Raw genomic sequence first — 24,223 nt, forward strand, 5'->3', positions numbered from 1 at the left:
CAACCTTGGAACTTCTACTTGCAATTGACTAAATTCAATTCACATTATTCACCTGTGGTCCTGAAGAAAGCTCCCTGACCTATGGGCTTTATATGAGCTGAAACATGTCGACCAATCACCACGTTTAATGCTGTAGAGGGTTCATTATACACCCAATCTGCAACTTGACTTTTTTAACGTTTCCCCAGCACCTATCAGAATAAAGTCTTTTTTATAGGTAGCATGAGGAGCAACCCCCCTTTTTATCATACACTTGAGCACTCCTCACTTTTTTCCCTGATCACTGCTGGAGAATTCAGTGGTTCCCTCCAGGTGGAGGATGCATAGAATCAACCCAATGATGATGCTATCACGTATCTAAAGGCGGAGAACCAAGATATACCGCCCAAACATATCTTGACGTGATTGAGGGTTTTTTACCTATATCGGAGACAACCACTTGAACCCTGGTGCCAGTAACAAGTGATCCTTCCCTTAAAGCTCCCCATGCCACCCACACACCAATGTCGAAGCCTGCAACCACTTCAGCCATACTGTGCGGCAGCACTATCCTATCGTGCCTCTCTTATTTTTCCTTTTCCTATAATTATACATACATGAAATCAGGCACACTTACTTTCAGCATTCGCTTGTGGTTCGATACTACATCAATTGGAGGGACCAACTTATCAACATAACTCTTACGCTTTGTGCCACTGCCATCTCTCCTACCTCCCCCCGTCCACCATGAATAAGCCACCCATCCCCCCACCCCACCATTTTAACTTGTACAAAATATCTTCCCTCTAAAATAAAATAAAAAAACAGATCCCACCCCTACCCTTGCCTGCCCCTCCCCCTCTTTATTTCCATTGGATTAGTAACGGTTGAGGGGCAGTAATTAGCAATGTTGACTGTACGACCGCACGCAGTGGGGTTAGCACGTCTGATTGTTGTGGATGGTTAGTATTGATCAAAATTCATCGTGTCTGCGCGTCAGGTCCTCCCGTAGTTGGTAGCCTGGCTCCCAACAAACATGTTCCAATTATCCAGGATTTCCTCTTTGGTGAGCTTGTCATCCTTGTCTTTGTCGGACTCATAAATGAGATGCTTTGCTTCTACATCTGGGTGGTCATAGTCAGGGGGCATAATCCAGTGGCTGATTTCGGAGTGGTCCATCTTTCCATCCTTGTTTAGATCACGGAAGTCTGAGAACTGCTGACGCTCACTTTTCACCCAGTCTGGTTCAGGCTCGTTGCTCTCAGTTGAATACATATCACCTATGTATTCATTCACATCCACAAATCCATCGCCGTTTTTATCAATGTCTTCTATGGTTTCCTTCACAACCAGGTCCTTCATGTAGTCAAACTCCTCGGGATGCAGGAACACGGTGAACTCATCGCGCGTGGCTATCATGTCGCCATCCTTGTCAGCCTGTTTTGAAGCGGCGCTCATCCCGTTTCATCATGTTGCGGTATGTCTCCTTATCCGGCAGGTCATTAAATTCCTCACCTGCATAATAGCCGTACGTGGTGTTTTTGTACTCCTCCCAAGAGATGCGGTCGTCCCCGTTCTGGTCGTAGTCAGACCAGTGCTTATTGACGTTCTCATAGATGTAGCGGTTCTGCGTCTGCTGGATCCAGTCCTTCAGCTCTTGGTGGGTGACCACGCCATCCTAGTTTTTGTCTATTTTGGTGACAATCTTCCCAAGCCTCTCCTTGCTCTCCTCCGGCGTCAGCTGGTCGAAGGTCTTCGCCTCCTCCTTACCCAGGAAGGCCTCATGGTCGTACTGGAAGTCCTTGTTGTCATCGTGCTGGTGGTCACTCAGGTCCTTGCCCTGGTGGACCCTACCTTTCTTCTCTTGGGTGGGCTTGGACACAACTACTGACGTGGCGAGCGCCAAGAAGCACAAGACAGTATTGGTAAATATATGAACCTTTCAGAATCAACATTACTACTGCTTGTGTTCATACAGTTATCACAACAATGTTCCCATTTATAAGAGACACCAAATACATTTTCTACTTCTACTCCTTCATCTTCCAGTACCATCAGGATATACATCAAGAATTCCTGTGCATCTTGCTGGACATTTTGTGTAAACTGTGTACATCCAGAACATACATCTAAAAGATTTCTAACATCAGAAGCACTTTCTATTTTATTTGTATCATTACTCAGCTTCTCATAAAGGAGACTCCGCAAAGAACAGAATCTTTTTTCATGATTTAGTATTATCTGCTCTTGAAAACTTTCAAGATAAAATACAACATTCAGCACTACATTTGCGTAGCAGTTGACACCAGAGCTATTTTCAAAATGACAACCAACAACCTCTTCCACACTGTCCTTTTTCTTTTTGCTTGCAGTCACATCACTGTCTTTTTGTTTTCTCTTCTGTACATCCTCATTACAGATATTCTCAAATCTCCTTTTCCGACAAACAACACGTTTTTCAAACACAGGATACTGACCTAAATGAGGAGCATAGCTTCTTCTTAATCTATTATACTCCTTTACACAGTTTGCATCAGCACTTACTTTTGAGTCATCAAAGTCTATCATGAATAAACCAGATAATTTTTTCACGCGTGACAAAGCAACATGTGCCATACCTTCTTTAAACACAGTAGATCCAATGTTTACAAAAGCACTATCAACAGTTAATCCTTGAGACTTGTGAATAGTTACAGCATATGCTAGAGAAATCGGAAACTGCTTCCTACGTACATATAAGTCTTTCACTAGCAAAAAACAAACTGAACAACGACTAATGACTTTAACCTCTTCAATCTGATCAAATTTTATTTTTAAGAATTCAATTCCATCTATTTTCTGGTACTTTACAGAACCACAACTTTACCCATAGCTCCATTCACTAAACCTTTTTCTACATCCAAATTACGTCTTAAAATTACTCTACAGTTCATACACACATAAAGATTCTTTTCCAAACCAGCTGTTTTTGAAATGTTTTTCTCCAGAGAATCCAATTTAGTAGCCAATTTGCATGTCAATATAATAGTTATTCGTTCATGTTGAATTTTATCCACAGCTTCCAGTTTTATGATCTCTTCATTTTCCAATTTCAAAAGTTCTTGATTGAATACAGAGCATTCATGTAGTGTTGGCATTAAGCAGATTACAGTATTTTTTTCAGCAATTTTCTTGTAAATTTTCTCTGGAACTATTTCTTCTGTTGTAAACAAATTACTCAGCAATCGACTCTGTAATACTTTTCTGCCATGTTCTGTGAGTAGTCCAATTCTTATATCTTTCAGAATACTTACATAGTCCTCATCATTGGCTTGCCTCATATTGGTAATGAGTTCCTTATACTCAAAATATGTCCAAATATTTACATTGCCTATACTTCCTAACGACTTTTTCGTGTCTTCATGTGTAAGTGTATGGAATACCGGTTGTCCTTTAACTGGAGTAAGTTGCAAAAGATCCACAAAAACTATGACGTGTTTTCCTCCAAATAACACGTCATACTCTGTCTTCAGAATTTGCTGCATTCTTAAATGCACAAAGGCAAGCATTAAGTTTGATACCATGCTTACCTCATCAATAACGAGTACTTTCAATTTCTTCAATACTCTTGAAACTTCCAAGCATGCTTCTCCTGCTAGTTTGTGGTACTGTATTTTGTTCTCATGCTCTACTGGTAACATTAGCAAACGATGTAAGGTAACTCCTTTTATGTTATACGCTGCTAACCCAGTTGGAGCAGTAACAACACAAGACAAAATGGAATCAATTTTCTTCTGTACGTAGCTTCTAATTACATTAATTAAGAAACTTTTTCCAGTTCCTGCTTGTCCACTTACATACATTCTCATTGGTTCAAAAGATGTGCACGAGCACTCTTTATTTTCATGTAGTAATCTGTGATCAATTTTCTTTCTGACTTCTTCATAAATTTGTTTTTGTTCTTCATTCAGTTGCTGCTCCAAATATGTTAAGTCTACTAAATCTTCCTGAGCTTGATTCATAGCTGTTTCCACTTCATTCATGGCTATTGCTGCTTTATTTTCTACGATTGGTTGTCCTAGAGGATCTTGACTGAATGTCCCAGAACTTTGACTGTCTTGAGAACTGTCTCTAGCTACTTCAGCTGCAATTGTTGCTTCTTGTTCAATTTCTTCATTTAACATTTGAACATAAGTTGTGAAAGTACTGCATTCTATGCTGTCTTTGCTAGCATTGAAGGAATCTTCATAACTCTGGAATTCTCCAAGTAGTTCGTCCTCTGAACGCCATGGTTTAAACAGCTGCAAAAGTGCCAAGTAGTAAAATTCCTTTTTGTCAGGAGTGTTGCAACTCAGCTTCCGGTGATTTATCAAACTTCCTTTTGTTTGCTTCACCAAACATCCTTCCTCACCACTGACTTTATATTTTCCATTGTTGATATCTTCTGTGGCATTCCGTTTAAAAATGAAGTTCTGCAGCACTTCATAGAGACACATGTTCTCAAGGTGATGACTTCTTTGTGGGTAATATGTATCCAACATGTTTGTTCTTAAAATGTCTGTACTTTCTGGTTCGAACTCTGCTAAATATTCAATTTCTCGAATAGATTTCAGTACCTGATTTCGCATTCCTGCAAGGCCTAAACTTACCCAAATTATTCTTCTGGATTTCGAGTACAGACTTGCAGATGATAACCTATCTGAGCATTCGTAGGATCCAATTTCTCGATGCAATAACATCTTTAAACTGAAACTGTATAGCTTCTTATTGACAGTCTTCTCGTGAGAAATCTCTTCCCACATTTCCTTCAATTCCGTTTTCTCAGATTTAGTGATGTAAGATGTGACATACCGAGCAACAGAAATAGAATTGTCAGCCACATACTGTATATCCATGTTAGCATTCCACATGGATAAAATGACTGGATTGTAGTCACTTATATATTTTGACTCTTCTTTTCTTCTTAGGTTGTAGGTATTCTTAGGCGATTTTCTTGTAATAGTATGTCGCACAGCTGACATAAAACTGTTTACTCTTCCTTTTGAAAGAACAGGTCGTGGAAATCCAAATCGACATTTTGTGTAGAATTTATCTTTACTCTTGTACTTTCGTCGACAGTATTTTCCACATCGATGACTTTGGAAACGTAAAACTTTCTCTTTTAAATTTTTGTCTTCTGTGCTTTTAGGTATAGCACATGTTGCATATCCTTCAATGAAAGATAAAACTGCTTCATCAGCATCTGTTCCAAATTTTGGGGCGTCCTTGATCCACAACAGCATATGAATGTGAGGAGCACCTCTTGCTTGGTACTCTTTTCTCCAAAAGAAATCCACAACTTCTCCAAGAGGTGGATTTTTTTTATTGCAGATGAAGGACATCATAGCCTCAAATCTATGATTAAAATATCTGCAAACATTAACCGGATCCAATGAGCACAATTCTCCTGCTGTCTTGTATTGTATGTTTTTAATGTTTGAATTTGCCTCTCGAAGAAAATCCAGAAGATCATCCCAAGCGTACTCAGCACAGCTTAGGGTAAGGAACCATGTAGGAGTTCCTAAATTCCGTAACATACACTTCAATTCTCCATGGCGTCGGTACCAATATTCATTAGTCCCACGCTGACAAGCCATCAAATTGATCAATTGAGATTCCAAATGATCATCTCGCTGTTGCACTTTGTTGATAAAGTCCTTTGCTGACACATTATGTAGATGTACTCCAGTTTTCAAAATGTGATTTACTGCATAAGATAGTGCAGACAAGTCACTTTCAAATAAAAGATGAAACAAATAAGGAATACTTTGACGAAATCTGGGATCTTCTGCATATAATCTTGTAGTCCGATACTCCGAAGCAGGAATCTGTACTGGACGTTCATCATATCGTCCACCTTCTCCTGTAGGAAACAGTTGTGGAAAACAACGAGCTTCCAAGCTCTCCACCCATACACTCACAGGAGTTCCTTTTGCTTTCTTCATCTGAAACAGATCAATAGCGTTTCCCATAACTTCTTTAGAATGAAGAGGATGTATGCTGAAATGTTCATAAATTTCTTCTTCTTTTGACTTATCCACTTTTTCAATTTGCCCAGTTGGTATTCCTGTGTCTTCTAGTATTTCTTCTTCATCTTCATCCATATAAATGGCTTCATACCATTTATTATTTTTTTTCAAATACAAATTTGCTCTTTGTACTTTTCGTACATCCACCAGCTCCTGCCAAATTTTCTTATTCTTTGTAGGTACACCATTAACCAGAATAACTAATGGTTCAGTTTCCAAAGTATCTGCATCAATTGTTTCCATATTTTTTTTCAAATCCAATGGCAAATAGACAACTCTTCCTTTTAAACCTCTTTGTAAATCCGAAGGAGGTAATTTACTTGTTTTTGGCTCCATACGCACTATGGTCTGAAACGGATGGACACATTGAATGAGTATAGACTCATACATATTTAAATCAGAAAGTTCTGGAGGAATATCAACCAATTCTAATTTATTATTTACAGCTCTTGCTGGCATTCTATTTTCTTCTAACTTGTTATAACAGTATTTACAAATACGCTGATCTTCACCCAATTCAAAACAATTTTCCAGAAATAAATATGTTGCAAAATCTTTCCACTTATAATTATCTTCATTTTCACTTTTTCAACATTCCTTGTTTGAATTTTATAATGGCTTCTCCGGCAACAAATACAAGTAATATTTGGTCTTTCATTAGAGATGATAGTAAATTTTGTCATTTCATCTTCAAAACTTTTACTAACAGTAAGTTCTACATTCTCTTCCACATTTTCATCAATAACTGTGTCATTTTCTGCACTTTCTTGTTCTGGACCAAAGTAACAAAACTGAATCTCATCAGTAACCTTCACTACATCTGATACAGATCCACGGAACAGAGCATTATTCAACTCATTTACCTTTAGTGCTGGACTTTTAGCAAAATACAATGTTCTCACAAACTTTCTCATTTCAGTATGATGAACAGCCAGCATCCTAAAATGGTGAAAAATACTTTGACACACTTTCCTAGATAGACAAGCCAGAGAATGTCCTTGCAAACCAGTATTCTCTCTCACTCTGCATGGATCTAGTCTTTGAAGCACCTTAATTTTCTGTTTAACACTCTTTTTACTATATTCTCTTAGAAAGTCACGTAATTTATCAATAGATTCCTGACGCACAGTACAAATACTACTACAATTCCAAGTGTACACTGGGGCTTTAGGACATCTCCCCATAACCTCAGCAGCCATCACTTCTTCCTCATTTCTTGGAACCATTTTCTCTTTTTCCATTACACAACCATCCTCTACTTCATATGCTCTACCATTGGTGTCAACTGCATGCAACAAACTATTTCTTTGAAGATAACTCTCTTCATTAAAAAATGGTTCAGTACTTGAACTATGCTTCCATTCTCCTAAGAACACTTTACAAAAGTTATTTTTTTTCACTTCTCTTTTCCTTTTGCTTTGTGACTTCATTGCATTGACTAATTTATCTAATCTACGCATCCTGTTCAAAATTAAAATAAATAGTTTTTTTTTTATTTCTAATGCCTTGGTAACAATACTTTCAATACATTTCTTTTCTTATAAAATTTGGTTTTCTTCTTATATTTTTTCACATCCTTTAGCAAATTTAACATCACTCTTCTCTGAAACATTTTTCGACGAATGTTTTTAAAATCAATTTTTCTTGTTAAGTCACTCTTTCTTACTTCTGAGTCTACATTAGCATTTTGCTTTTTGCTGTCGACTCTGTTGTTGTTTTGTACTTGAAACACTGTTTGAATTTATCTTTCGATCATTTTTTTTTTTTGAAGATATTTTTTAAAAATTCTTTAGTCTGCTTACCAGAAGACTTTTTCTGTTTTCCAACACAAGCTTCTCCTCCTATTTTCTTTTTACCAGTTGTCTTCAAATATAGTTGGTGTTGCTTTTCTTTTCTCTTTCTTGACTTTATAGGCATCTTTAAATTTTTTCACTGTTGCTCAGCAATACCTGCAAAAAACTAAAAAAAAATACCTTTATGTAATTTTAATTCATTACAATTTTTTTTCAGCTTTTCAAATACTATCACATGAGCTGATCCTTTCCTATGAGTCCAAGTCTTACAAAACAAGAGAAACATGAATTAAATCTCTGACAACAATTCCTGTGTGCACACAGACTCTTGGTGTGATTCTAGGCAGAAAACGATATTTGATTGGCAATTTGAAAGCACATTTACTACTGTTGAGGAGCAAATGATAATTACTGTGACAGCCTGACACATTTTTCTTATATTTTAGAGAAGCAGAAAAGAGCACATGTCCTTACACCTATTTGAGACCATGACCATGTGTTACAGGGTGAGTGATTAGATTAGAGGAAAGGAAATGAGCCTTGGTGACATTGAATCCGTTTGCGTTACACACTGCTATCTGAAACACCACATACAGCTGAGTAGTACGCACGGGAGTGTACGAGAAGATGCTGCGTGTGTGCAAAAAGTGTGTTTCTGGAGACTGTATTGTCAGTTGCAAGAGAGATCTGCATGGAAACTTGCACAACTGCATGAAGTGTGCAGACATGTGTATAAGAGTAGATGTGTGGTAAGGGTTAATTTGAGTTTTGAACATGTAGGAACTACCTCAGCCATTGCAAGATTTGATGGAAAATCTACCTTGTTGATTTGAAATGTGTTAGTATTTGCCTCTCATTTTTGAGATAGTGATTTCTGCTGAGAGCTAACCAACACATTTGAAGAAAACAAGCTGGCCCTTTCCTGAAAGTGCAAGTTTTACAGAACAACAGCATCACAAATTAAATCTCTGACAACAATTTCTGTGTGCACACAGACTCATGGTATGATTCTAGGCAGAAAATTATATTTCCTTTGGCAATTTGAAAGCACATTTAGTACTGTGGATGGAGCAAGTGATAATTACTGTGACAGCCTGACACATTTCCCTTATATTTTAGACAAGCCAAAAAGAGCACATGTCCTAACAGCTTCTTGAGACCATGACCATGTGTTACAGGGTGACTGATTAGACTACAGCAAAGGAAATGTGCCTTGATGACGTTGAATGTGTTTGCATTACACACTGCTATCTGAAACACAACACAGAGCTGAGTATTATGCATGGGAGTGTAGGAGAAGCTGCTGCATGTGTGCAAAGAGTGTGTTTCTGGAGACTGTGTATTGTCAGTTGCAAGAGAGATCTGCATGGAGACTTCCACTACTGCATGAACACTGCATATATGTGTGTAAGAGTACATGTGTGGTAAGGGTTAATTTGAGTTTTGAACATGTAGGAACTACCTCAGCCATTGCAAGATTTGATGGAAAATCTACCTTGTTGATTTGAAATGTGTTACCATTTGCCTCTCATTTTTTTGATAGTGATTTCTGCTGAGTGCTAACCAACACATTTGAAGAAAACAAGCTGGCCCTTTCCTGAAAGTACAAGTTTTACAGAACAACAGCAACACAAATTAAATCTCTGACAACAATTCCTGTGTGCACACAGACTCATGGTGTGATTCTAGGCAGAAAACGATATTTCCTTTGGCAATTTGAAAGCACATTTAGTACTGTGGATGGAGCAAGTGATAATTACTGTGACAGTCTCACACATTTCCCTTATATTTTAGAGAGGGAAAAAAGAGCACATGTCCTAACAGCTTCAGCATGTGTTACAGGGTGAGTGATTAGAGTAGAGCAAAGGAAATGAGCCTTGGTGACGTTGAATGTGTTTGCATTATACACTGCTATCTGAAACACAACACAGAGCTGAGTATTATGCATGGGAGTGTAGGAGAAGCTGCTGCATGTGTGCAAAGAGTGTGTTTCTGGAGAATGTGTATTGTCAGTTGCAAGAGAGATCTGCATGGAGACTTTTACAATTGCATGAAGACTGCAGATATGTGTGTAAGAGTACATGTTTGGTAAAGGTTAATTGGAGTTTTGTACATTTAGGAACTACCTCACCCATTACAAGATTTGAAGGAAAATCTACCCTGTTGATTTGAAATGTGTTACCATTTGCCTCTCATTTTTTTGATAGTGATTTCTGCTGAGTGCTAACCAACACATTTGAAGAAAACAAGCTGGCCCTTTCCTGAAAGTGCAAGTTTTACAGAACAACAGCAACACAAATTAAATCTCTGACAACAATTCCTGTGTGCACACAGACTCATGGTGTGATTCTAGGCAGAAAACGATATTTCCTTTGGCAATTTGAAAGCACATTTAGTACTGTGGATGGAGCAAGTGATAATTACTGTGACAGCCTCACACATTTCCCTTATATTTTAGAGAGGCAAAAAAGAGCACATGTCCTAACAGCTACTTGAGACCATCAGCATGTGTTACAGGGTGAGTGACTAGAGTAGAGCAAAGGAAATGAGCCTTGGTGACGTTGAATGTGTTTGCATTATACACTGCTATCTGAAACACAACACAGAGCTGAGTATTATGCATGGGAGTGTAGGAGAAGCTGCTGCATGTGTGCAAAGAGTGTGTTTCTGGAGACTGTGTATTGTCAGTTGCAAGAGAGATCTGCATGGAGACTTTTTCAACTGCATGAAGACTGCAGATATGTGTGTAAGAGTACATGTTTGGTAAAGGTTAATTGGAGTTTTGAACATGTAGGAACTACCTCACCCATTACAAGATTGGAAGGAAAATCTACCCTGTTGATTTCAAATGTGTTAGCATTTGCCTCTCATTTGTGAGATCATGATTTCTGCTGAGTGCTAGCCATCACAGTTTAAGAAAACAAGCTGCCCTTTTCCTGCGAGTGCAAGTTTTACAGAACAGCAGCAACACAAATTAAATCTCTGACAACAATTCCTGTGTGCACACTGTCTCATGGTGTGATTCTAGGCGCAAAACAGTATTCCTGGGTGATACCAGTACACCTTAACTTATGTTGAAGACATACTCCATAATATCTAACATGTTCAAGGCACTTAAATATCTTCCTTAACATAAAATGGAAAACACAACTTTTAAAGTGGTAGGAAAATGTACCATGCTATTTTCAAATGTGTTTGCATTTGCCTCTCATTTTTGAGATAGTGATTTCTGCTGAGTGCTAACCAACACAGTTGAAGAAAAGAAACTGCCCTTTCTTAAAAGTGCATGTTTTACAAAACAACAGCAACACAAATTAAATCTCTGACAACAATTCCTGTGTGCACACAGACTCATGGTGTGATTCTAACCACAAAGCGATATTTTCTTTGGCAATTTGAAAGCACATTTAGTACTGTGGTGGAGTAAGTGATAATTACTGTGACAGCCTGACACTTTTTTCTTATATTTTAGACAAGCAGAAAAGAGCACATGTCCTAACAGCTCCTTGAGACCATGACCATGTGTTACAAAAAACAAGCTGCCCCTTTCCTGCGAGTGCAAGGGTAATAGAGCAAGACCAACACAAATTAAATCTCTGATAACAATTCCTGTGTGCACACTGTCTCATGGTGTGATTCTAGGCAGAAAACAGTATTCCTGGGTGATACCAGTACACCTTAACTTATAGTGAAGACATACTCCATCATATCTAACATGTTCAAGGCACTTAAATATCTTCCTTAACATAAAATGTAAAGCACAACTTTTAAAGTGGTAGGAAAATGTACCATGCTATTTTCAAATGTGTTTGCATTTGCCTCTCATTTGTGAGTAACTGATTTCTGCTGAATGCTAACCATCACACTTTTAGAAAACAAACTGCCCCTTTTCTGTGAGTGCAAGGCTAACAGAACAAGAGCAACACAAATTAAATCTCCGATAACTAATCCTGTGTGCAGACAGACTCATGATGTGATTCTAGGCACAAAACAGTATTCCTCAGTGATACCACTACTCCTTAACTTACATTGAAGACATACTCCATAATATCTTACAAGTTCAAGACAGTTAAATATCTCCTAAAACACAAAATGTAAAACACAACTTTAAAAGAAGAATGACAATTCTAATATTTATATAAAAAATCACCACATACATCCCCTCTCAAACTCATAACTCACCTTTAAAATTAGTTAGTTGAGAGGGAAATGTGGCACTCAAACAGCAGATTATCAGAGCCAGAAACTCAGAGCTGTACACCTCTCTCCTCTCACCACAACCAGTAAATGGCAATGTGTCCCTCTCTTTTTTCACACATATAGTGGAGAGGTGTGGCTCACTGGTTAGAGGTGGCAGATCCGTAAGCAGAGAATCGGCCAGGGACCAGGGTTCAATTCCCGACGCGGCAGGGTCGTGGACCAAGGTCAAAACAGACTCGATAATTCTCACCTCGGTACCTACTCTAACCAGGAACACACTCGGCAACTCTGGGCATTAAGCTTGCCTCATCTCTACAACGGCCCCCCACAGACGCCGGGGATGCCTGGTTTCACCTTGGAGATACCTAGAAAGGGACCATCTCACAGGGATAGCCAGGACGGGTTCCCCAGCGGTCTATAGCGCCGGGACACTTCTGAGTAGCTGTGCGCTGTATAAATGAAAATAACATAACATAACATAACATATACATGTTAATGTAAAATCACAGTCCTTCCCACATTTTTTCAAATGGAATCACACATTACTATTGGTTGCAACTTTCAACCCCTTTCCAAATCATCCCTTCCCCCAACATGACTTCTGCCTGCTACCATAGCAACAGGTCATGGAACACTGGTGTGAGCAGAGAGGTCAGAAGTTCAGCACACAATGTTTCAAATCCAAACAGCAAGAGTGCTTGACTTTTCAAACCTAACAGCAAATCCAAAGTAATATTCTGTGGGAACACATTTTTCTGAACCAATCCAAAACATGCTTTTAAAAATGTAAACATACAGCCTAGTTTTAACTGTAAAATGGTTTGAATCAGCCAATCAGTTCTTTTTATTAAAAAAAAGTATGTATGCCTCCATTTTTCAACTGTCTTTCTTTTCATATTGCCATTCTACTGAAAGACACCTCCTGAGTGCATCCTGTTCTCCTTCAAAGATGTTCACAGTGTGGATTGTAGGTCATAGCTATGTCTTCTGGAGTGAAAAATTTGCAGAAAAAAGAGGTATTGTAAAAGACCTTGCTTTGCCAAATGTAGACATTAAATGGATTGGTCAGAGAGGATTAAAGTGGCACCAATTAATGCCTTTGGTGAAAACCTTTCTACATCTCCCACAGCCTAACCTTATTATTGTGCACTGTGGTGGAAATGACCTAGGCACTTTAACTGGGGTAGGTCTGGAAATGCTTATTAAGGACACCTTTGTGCAATTGATGTCACTTTTTCCACAAACTGCCTTTGTATATTCTAATATATGCCAAAGGCAAAAGTGGAACTGGTCCAACCAATTTTGTCCGCAGATTGACAAAGCAAGAAAGCACGTCAATAAGTCTGTTTCTGCTTTCCTCGGAGACTATGGTATGGGTTCTATATACCACAACAACTTGCGTTACAACATGCAAGACATTTATAGAGGAGACGGTGTACATTTCAATGATGAAGGGAACAGAGTCTTCCTCTTGAACTTTAGACTCTGCATCGGTACTTACTTGTAGGTACCGAAAACCACTCAATAAACACAAGGGCTCTTTTTAGAGCCACCTAATATCTAAACACTTAAACTTGATTTTTATTTCTATTTTTTTAATGTTTTTCTTCGGGTGCGCGCAGAGTGCGCGTACCTCGCGATGTTTTAAAAAAAAAATTTAAATCTTTTTTTTGGTCCTTCGTGGTCCTACTGTGACCCCCTGACAATGGCTAGGGGGTCAAGAACTCCCTACTCTGCCCCCTATTCACGTTCTCCACCTTTCCTTTTCAGTGCGACAGACAAAATGGCGGCCGACACTTCCTGATTTCGACCGATTCGAATGTTTACTGACATCTAACAACCAATCAGAATTACGCTCGCGCACGGCAGGGTGCGTGCACAGTGCGCGCACCCTGCGCGCGTATAGATATTGATATGCTTTTAAATGCTATTTTCTCAGGAAATACTGAACAGATTTACACCAGACCTGCGAAAGGCACTTCCTTAACCTTATGGCTACCTCTCTGCCAAATTTCACGTAATTCTGTTCAGCCGTTCAGGCTGTAGCTGCGACTAAAGGTCCTATGGGAAAATGCATGGGGAAAACGCGTTTTGGGACCCCTCTTTTTTCTCAGCACCCGCTTGACGAATCACCCCGAGACTTTCAGGGTATGAGCTGAGCGGAGCGCCCCATTCGTTTTGAAAATTAGATAATATATATATATATATGTGTATACATATATATATATATATATATATATATATATATATATATATATATATATATATATATATATTCACTGAAAAAACCATAGGTTTCACACACGTTATAGTTAGGAATTAGCATTTAAAAAACCTTGCAAATTCACATGTTATAATTAGCTGGACATTTCACTCGTAAAAAACCTATGAAATTCCCCCGTTATAGTTAGTTCAGCTAACTATAACTCGCGCGCCCGCAATCCACTGCTGATGACATCACATATTACATCACTCATGACATGGTCAGTGACATAACTCATGACATCACTGATGACATCTCAAATGACATCACTGATGACATCCCTGATGACATCATCCATTGAGTATGTGTTTCTTAACAATTTTAATATGTTTAATATATATAGGGAAAGGCCTGTTGAAGAATGAGTGGGTGTACAAGTGTGTAAATGGATGATTTTCTGTGGTGCGTAACTAACTCTATAAGTGAGTCATTAAATGTATCTTACTGGAGACTAGTGACTAAACTGTGTAAATGTCTGTATGTTTCTGTATGTTGGTGTATAAGTGGCTGCATGGTTTTGTGAATACCTATATGAGTGTCTATATGAGTTATTGATTGCTTGTCTCAGTATCTGTATGGGTTCCTGAGTGTTTGTGTGGGTAGGGTGTGTGTGACTCTATGCATAGATGTGTGAGTGGGTGATTCTATGGGTGCATGGTTTTAAGAGTGCATCTGTGATGGACTGTATGGTTGAGTGAGTGTATGTATGGGTGTGTTAGGGATTGAATGTATATCTCAGTGGTACATTTGTGACTAACTACATATGTGAAAGGCAGTATATATGCGTGTAAGAGTATATAAGTGGGTAGATGTGATAGTGTGTGATTGTGAGAGTGACTGTATGGATGAGTGTGTGCTTGTATCAATGATTCTATAAGAGCGTAAGAATGTGGTACTATTGTTATGATTAAGTGAACTTGATTGTGTATAACCGCATAGGTGAGTAAACGGGAGTGTGATTATTTGCATGACTGAGTAGGTGTGAGAGTACCTCTATGGATGATTGGTAGTGTGTGAGTGTCTATATAGGTGTATAAATGCATATGATAGTCTTGTATAGAGTGATTGTAAGTATGAGTGACTGTACAGGTGAATGAGTGGAGGTGTATGTAGACCTAACAGTTAATAAGTGGGTATGTAGTTATTGGTATTGGAGTATGTATGGTTTTGAGAATGGAACTCTGAAATTTTGAGTCGGTGTATCAAAGGTTATATTAGGGTGTGAGAGGATGTGGTAATTTATCACATGGATGACGTCATCAGTGATGTCATCAGTGATGTCATTTGAGATGTCATCAGTGACGGTTTTTTACGAGTGAAATGTCCAGCTAACTATAACATGTGTGAAACCTATGGTTTTTTCAGTGAATTTGCAAGGTTTTTTAAATGCTAATTCCTAACTATAATGTGTGTGAAACCTATGGTTTTTTCAGTGAATTTCAAAGGTTTTTTAAATGCGAATTCCTAACTATAACGTGTGTGAAACCTATGTTTTTTTTAGTGAATTTGCAAGATTTTTTAAATGCTAATTCCTAACTATAACGTGTGTGAAACCTATGGTTTTTTAAGTGAATTTGCAAGGTTTTTTAAATGCTAATTTATGAATGTATTATTATATTTTTTAAATATTTATTTTACAATAAGCTACCTATATATATAGTTATAGATTAACTTTATCCTGTAATATGGAATGGCTCAGTTTTTTTATTTTTTTATTTGGATAGAGTTGAACAGCATAGTTAATATCTGCTATAAACTTATAAACAGTTTTTTTGTAAGTGTTTTTGACCGTGCGCGCACGGTGCGCGCACGGTGCACGCATGCGTACGTGCTCCGCATGCGTACGTCGTGCGTGCTCCGTACGCGCGTGCTCCATACGCGCATGCGTGCGTGCTCCGTGTGCATGCGCGTGCTCCGTACACGCATGCGTGCATGCTCCGTGCACACACCATGCGCGCACGGCAAGCCATGTGATTTAGAAACAACACTTTTCATTGGTTTATAGTAGTTTCAGGTCATGTGATTCAGAAACAACACTTTTCATTGGTTTATAGTAGTTTCAGTTCCAGAAACTTCCAACACCGCACCCACTCCCCTCATTATTACTTCTGATTCCCTGAGAGAAGGAGCTGAGCAGCTTTTCCAGTACTCCAGTACTTGAGAATGGCAGAGAAGCAGTCATCTTCTGGGAGTGAGCAGGAGACCCTTGTGCCACAGATACAGAGGAAACAGTAAAACTCTTTTATATGTCAATTTTTCACTTTTCCAGAGGGGCAGAAGAAGGTGAATGCTCCAAAAGTCACCTGCACTATTTGTGGTGGTGTCTTATCAAGAGGAGATCCTAAAAAGAAATACTCTTTTAGTATCTTCACTATGATCAGGCACGTTAGAGATGTACATCCTGTGGCTTATGCTCGAGCTGCTAGAGAAAACCCTCCAGCAGCTCAGCCGAGCACATCCACAGCAGCTCAGCCGAGCACATCATCGGCAGCTCAGCCGAGCACTTCATCTGTGGCGGCAGCTTCACCTGCTTCTGTTCCTCTGGATATACACCCTCTGTTTAAGAGGGTGCATATACGGTGCAATGCGTGCAATGCTCTTCTCTCTTATGGGGACACCAGCATTCCCCTAATAGAGAGCAAGATACAGCAGCACACATGCGGGACCCTATAATTTTTGTCATTTTTTTGTTCCTCAATTAACACAACGGCTCTTTTTAGAGCCACCTAACATCTAAACTCTTAAATTTGATTTTTAATTCTATTTTTTTAATGATTTTTTTCCCGCCGTGCGATTTTTAAACAAAAAATAAAATGTTTTTTTCACCCTTCAGGGTCCTTCAGGAACCCCTGACAAAAGCTAGGGGGTCAGGAACTGTGTACCCTGCCCCCTTTTCACGTTCTCCACCTTTCTTTTTCACTGTCACACACAAAATGGCGGACAACACTTCCTGATTTCGACCGATTCGAATGTTGACTGACATGTAACCACCAATCAGAATTACGTTCGCGCACGGCACCGTGCGCGCACGGTGCGCGCATGGTGCGCGCTTATAGATATTTATGTACTTTTAACTGCAATTTTCTCAGGAACTGCTGAACAGATTGACACCATATATGCAAAAGGCACATCCCTGACCTGAGGACTATCTGCCAAATTTCAAGTAATTCTGTTCAGCCGTTCGGGCTGTACCTTCGACTAAAGGTCCTATGGGAAAATGCATGGGGAAAACACGTTTTGGGACCCCCCTTTTTTCTCAGCCCCCGCTTGACGAATTACCCCGAGACTTCCAGGGTAGGAGCTGAGCGCCCCATTAGTTTTGAAAATTTCGCGAGGATCCGTCAACCGGCGCCAAAGTTATTCAAAATAGAATTTTCAGATTTCCTATGGAAACACGGTCCTAACTATAACTATCTACTGGCGACCACCAGTAGATAATATATATATATATATATATATATATATATATATATATATACACATATCTGAGTGTCAGGCGCCAGTAGGTAGTTATAGTTACGACCATGTTTCCCGGGACATTGCTAGAGCCGTCCCTGGGTGTGGTGGTCCCTAGGGCCATTTACGGCTCCAGGAGGGAGGCCACGGGGACGTGGTGGTCCCCAGGGCAGCGGGTGGGAGGTGTGGCCCCCTGAATTTGGAACAATTAGCCCTGGGCTGCATGGGTCGGTTGAAGCCCCCTATGCATCTTATTTGAATATAGCCCCCGGGAGGTGGCACTCCCCGGGGCTGCAGGGAGGCCACATGGCCCCACGCATTTGAAACAATTAGCCCCAGGGAGGTGGTGGTCCCCGGCGCTGCATGGGGGGCTGGAGCCCCCCCACAAATCTTATTTGAATATAGTCCCAGGGGGACCGCATTTCTATTTTTTATTGCGCCTGGGATCTGGCCCATCCGGGGGCCTAAATTAATTGAAGCGTGGAAGTCCGCGCTCCGTTTAAAAAAAAAGAATTAACTGTCTGGATTTGTAGATCCAAAGCGAATCCTGCCGAAATATTTTAAAGAAATGCTTTTTTTGTCCCTTGGGGACCCCCTGAACAGGCCTAGGTGGTCAGGGTGTTTCTACCCCGCCCTCTTTTCTTTAAAAAAAAATATTTTTGCTTGTGACTCTGTACAACTGAGTCACAAGATGGCTGCCAATACTTCCTGGTTTGAAATGTTGACAGCCAATCAGATCTCAGCCATGAGATCGGGAGGGTTTGCAAATCCACCGCGGTACAGTTGTATATCTGAGAACTCTTTAAATTTCTCAGGAACTACAGAATGGATTTCCACCATTTAACAAAAAGAGTGCTTTCCGGACCAAGAGATGTCTTTCTGCCAAATTTGGTGTAATTTCGTTCAGCAGTTCAGGCTGTAGCCGTGTCTCAAGTTTCCTATGGAAATTAACATGGAGAGAAAGTGTTTTGAGACCCCCCTTTACTCGGCCCCCGCTTGACCAATAACCCCAACATTTTCAAGACGGCAGCTGAAGTGACTGACCCATTAGTTTAGAAAATGTTGTGAAGATTCGTCAAACTGTGCCAAAGTTATTGGCAATTCAAAAAACACTGGGGGCCTTATTAGGATGGTGGTGGGCCGTCACCCTGTTGGTGGGGTCTCACCGCCACCCATGACTGCATAACCACCCGCCTTACAATAATGGGGGGCAGTTCTTTGGCGTTCAGTGGGACCGACCACCACGGATCAGATTGGCTCAAGGAGCCCGTCGTTCTGTCTGAGGTGCAGTAATACCTTCAATGGTGGCGGTGCATGCCTGGCACCGCCATAGGTATTACAATGTTCCTTTCCGCCGGCCCATTCATGGCTGTGAATTCGCTATGAAAAGGCTGGCGGAAAGGGACAGTGGGGGCCTGTAAAGGACCCCCATTCACCCCTGGGCCTCAGCTTTGGGTCCTACATATCCCTGCACCATGTGGCACGCACTGCATGGTGCCTGCCACGTAGTGCAGAGATATGGGTAATGTCAATTTTTTCTACTGCAGTGTGTGCTGCAGCCCTCAGCACCTGCCGCAATACAAAATATAGACATTGCGAACACCGTGGTGGCGGTCGCATCCTCTTAATTCACCTGGTGAGATCTCTGACTTGTAGTCCTGCGGACCCATATCCGAATGGATGGCTGTCGGGCGTAGATCCGACCGTCATCCTAATGAGGCCGTAAGTGTTAAGTGATAATATAATAATGATGTTTGTAAATGTTACTCTTTAATGACTTTTTTGTAAAATTAATGATTTACAAATAGTTAGTTAACTGTTTGGGGTGTTTCCTGTATTTGTAGGTATAAATTTGATTATCTACTGTTTAAGTTTATTTGTAGTATATAATATGTAATTGTAATTTATATATTTTTTAGACATTTATATATTTTGCACAACATGATTAGGAGGTGAAATGTTATTTGTAATCTTATATTTTCTGTACTGTTGGGAACACTGTGGTATGAATAGTAAATTTAAACCCTCTGGAGTTCAACATTTTCCCCACTATTGTGTGGATTGGAGTGTTGATAGTAAATCTAACCAGTGCGGATTCCAAAGCTTTCCCGACTGTTGCGTATGTTGCAGTGGGAATTGTAAACCTGACTTCTACTGTATCATAAATTGGAGTGTATATTTAATAATAATTTTAACCCTTCCAGAGTCCAACACTTTCCCTACTGTTTCTTAGAATGGAGTGGGAAGAGTAAATGTAACATCTCCAGAGTCTAGCACTTTCCCTACCGTTGCATAGACTGGAGAGAAATACAAAATCTAATAACTCCAGATTCTAACAATTGCCCTACTATTGCTTGGATTGGAGTGGGAATAGTAAGTCTAACCCTGCCGGAGTTCAACACTTTCCCTACTGTTGCTCAGGGCCTGATTACAATCTTGGCGGACAAAGTTACTCTGTCACAAGCATGACGGATATCCCATCTGCCATATTACAAGCTCCATAGGATATTATGGAATTGCAATTTGGTGGACGGGACATCCATTACATTTGTGACTGAGTTACCATGTCCACCAAGATCGTAATCAGGCCCGTAGACTGAAGTCAGAATAGTAACTTTAACCCCTTGTGAGTCTAACATTTCCCTACTGTTGATTAGAGTGGAGTTGGAATATTTGTAATTTAACGCCTTTGAAATCCAACACTTAGGGGGTGATTACGATGGCAGACCGTAGCGGTGATTGGGACCCCCCGTGAGATGTGCGGCGGTCCCACCACTGCCAATAGGATGTGCCCGCCATACTGGTGGCGCATCCTGGGCCTTTAACATTGGGGGCGGTGCTGCTGGCTGCAGCACGGTGCGCAATGTTAAAGGTGCTTGCACCACATTTCCCTGCACCATGTGGCAGACACCACGTGGTGCCTGGCACTTGGTGCATGGAAATGCAGGGGGGTTCCATGGGTACCCCCAGTGCAGTGACCCACCCCCCAAACAAGGGGGACCCGCAAAGGGCCCACAAACCCAATTCCCGCCAGCCTTTCCATGGCGGCATCGCTGCCATGGAAAGGCCTCTTCCAGGATACATCCTAATATGGCGGATCGTGCCTGCTAGGCACCGCCACCATATTAGTGGGCCTTTTCTGTCCGCCAGGCAATTGGTGCGATTGCCTTTGGCGGTACCCACCGCCATCCTAATTTGGCGGAGGGTGATTCACTATGATTGCGGAAGGACCGACCTGGGGGTGTCGGTCCTTCCGCCATCATAATGAGCCCCTAAGCATTGTAGTGTTTGTATTTTTTTAACGTAATTTTTTAATATTTATTATACTGCTTTAATTTTATATTTTGTGATATATGTCTACATAATTGTGTTGACTGTAAATAATATATTATTATTTTGGGAATTATTTTGTTATTGGAAATATGTCGGTATTATTTCAAAATATATATATATATTTCTATTTTATATCTTATATTTATTTTAAAGCAGTGAATAAAGCAATTTCTAATATGTTTATTTTAATATTTTAAAACGAGTGGTATTTTTATGGTTGTATACATTTTTTAAACTTGCATTTGTTTTCTTTGTATGATGGCGCTGAAATAAATTAGATTTGAACAGTGGATGAAACGTAAAACGCATCAGAGTTTTCAACATACCGGAGTGTGTGTTTTCCTAACTTTGTCAGTGGGGAGTAATATATTTATATATATATATATATATATATATATATATTACCTACTGGCGGTCGCCAGTAGGTAGTTATAGTTAGGACCCTGTTTCCATAGGAAAACCGCAACATTCTATTTTGAATAACTTTTGCGCCGGTCGGCGAATCCTCGCGAAATTTTCAAAACGAATGGGGCGCTATTCTCCGCTCCTACCCTGAAAGTCTCGGGGGGATTCGTCAAGCGGGGGCTGAGATAAAAGGGGGGTCCTAAAACGTGTTTTTCCCATGCATTTTTCCATAGGACCTTTGGACACAGCTACAGCCCGAACGGCTGAACAGAGTTCCTTGAAATTTGGCAGAGAGGTAGTCTACAGGTCAAGGAAGTGCCTTTTGTAGGTTTGGTGTAAATCTGTTCAGTAGATTCTGAGAAAATAGCCTTTAAATCAATATATATATCTGAGCCAGCTTACGGTGCGCTTACCGTGCGCTTACCGTACGCGTACGGTGACGTGCGCGAGCGCGATTCTGATTGGCTGTTAGATCTTAGTAAACATTCGAATCGGTCGAAACCAGGAAGCGGCGTCCGCCATTTTCTATCTCGCACTCTGAGGGGGTGGAAGACAAACAAAGACAAAAAACATATAAAGGGGCCGTTTAGACAGTATTAATATTGCACTTCAAAAAATCAAACATTACCTTTCACAACGAAGCGCATAATATGTCCTCCATGTGCGCACGGTGCGCGAAGCGCATCGTGCGTACATGGCCCATCCAGCGTAACGTGGGCACGCGGTGCGCGTGCCCACCCTGCGTGCACGGCACTAACTGCGTAAAGTGGGCGCGCGGTGCACGAAGCGCACCGCGTGCTCACTGTGCGCGCACGGTGCGTGAAGCGCACCGTGCGCGCACGGAACGAACTGCGTTAAGTGGGCGCGCACGCCACGAATGGCGTAAAGTAACTTAGCATTTAAAAAAACGTACAAATTCACTGAAAAAACCATAGGTTTCACACACGTTATAGTTAGGAATTAGCATTTAAAAAACCTTGCAAATTCACTGAAAAAACCATAGGTTTCACACATGTTATAGTTAGCTGGACATTTTACTGATAAAAAACCAATGAAATTCCCCCGTTATAGTTAGTGCAGGCAACTATAACTCACGTGACCGCAATCCTCTGCTGATGCTAATACTGTATTTAGACACTTATTTGCCCATGTCTTCTTCCATTAAATTTTAGCTATACATATATTGCAAATATTTTTTTTCATAAAGACACATATGTCATCAGCAGAGGATTGCGGTCGCGTGAGTTATAGTTGCCTGCACTAACTATAACGGGGGAATTTCATTGGTTTTTTATCAGTAAAATGTCCAGCTAACTATAACATGTGTGAAACCTATGGTTTTTTCAGTGAATATATATATATATATATATACATATATATATATATATATATATATATATATATATAGATATCTATAGATATAGATATTGATATATATAGATATATGTATATGTATGCGTATGTCTATATATATATATATATATATATATATATATATATATATATATATATATATATATATATATATATATATATATATATATATATATATCCAAAAACAAAAGGGTCAGCCTGCAAGGACGCACTCGGGAGGTCACAATCATCCAAGGGCGCTGCCAGCACCACGACCACAGAGTACGCCTGACGCGTTTCGAGTTTCCCCTTAATCATAGGCAAAAGTACTCGTTTTTGCTCAGCTGCAGACAATTTATTCAAAAATGGTGGCCCACCAATGGGCTTCTAGATAGAAAGTCCTGGAGATTTATGGGACTTGTAGTGTTGCAGCCTGAATCCTGACCCCAATGGGTATGGTATGCAATCATCTTAGACATCAGCCTTGAATAGGCTGCGAGGCAGTGGCAGTGTCCAAAATCCATGGGCGGCCTCCCCACAATAGCGCAACAACATCTATTGCGCCCGTGGCCACCTACATGTCCTGGGGTGGTGCATCCTCCGCGCCCGGAGCCGGCGCGTTTAACATCCAAAAACAAAAGGCTCAGCCTGCAAGGACGCACTCGGGAGGTCACAATCATCCAAGGGCGCTGCCAGCACCAGGACCACAGAGTACGCCTGACGCGTTTCGAGTTTCCCCTTAATCATAGGCAAAAGTACTAGTTTTTGCTCAGCTGCAGACAATTTATTCAAAAATGGTGGCCCACCAATGGGCTTCTAGATAGAAAGTCCTGGAGATTTATGGGACTTGTAGTGTTGCAGCCTGAATCCTGACCCCAATGGGTATGGTATGCAATCATATTAGACATCAGCCTTGAATAGGCTGCGAGGCAGTGGCAGTGTCCAAAATCCATGGGCGGCCTCCCCACAATAGCGCAACAACATCTATTGCGCCCGTGGCAACCTACATGTCCTGGGGTGGTGCATCCTCCGCGCCCGGAGCCGGCGCGTTTAACATCCAAAAACAAAAGGCTCAGCCTGCAAGGACGCACTCGGGAGGTCATAATCATCCAAGGGCGCTGCCAGCACCACGACCACAGAGTACGCCTGACGCGTTTCGAGTTTCCCCTTAATCATAGGCAAAAGTACTCGTTTTTGCTCAGCTGCAGACAATTTATTCAAAAATGGTGGCCCACCAATGGGCTTCTAGATAGAAAGTCCTGGAGATTTATGGGACTTGTAGTGTTGCAGCCTGAATCCTGACCCCAATGGGTATGGTATGCAATCATATTAGACATCAGCCTTGAATAGGCTGCGAGGCAGTGGCAGTGTCCAAAATCCATGGGCGGCCTCCC

General features: G+C 40.6%; 1 pseudogene; it reads right to left on the reverse strand.

Moving 5' to 3' along the window:
• Positions 1-493: 493 nt before the first annotated feature.
• LOC146833666 (reticulocalbin-1 pseudogene) overlaps positions 494-24,223 on the reverse strand; it is a 146,750-nt pseudogene continuing 123,020 nt past the window's right edge.

The sequence above is a fragment of the Triturus cristatus genome, chromosome 4_2 (genome assembly GCF_964204655.1).
Source record: "Triturus cristatus chromosome 4_2, aTriCri1.1, whole genome shotgun sequence".
Classification (NCBI taxonomy): Eukaryota; Metazoa; Chordata; class Amphibia; order Caudata; family Salamandridae; genus Triturus; species Triturus cristatus.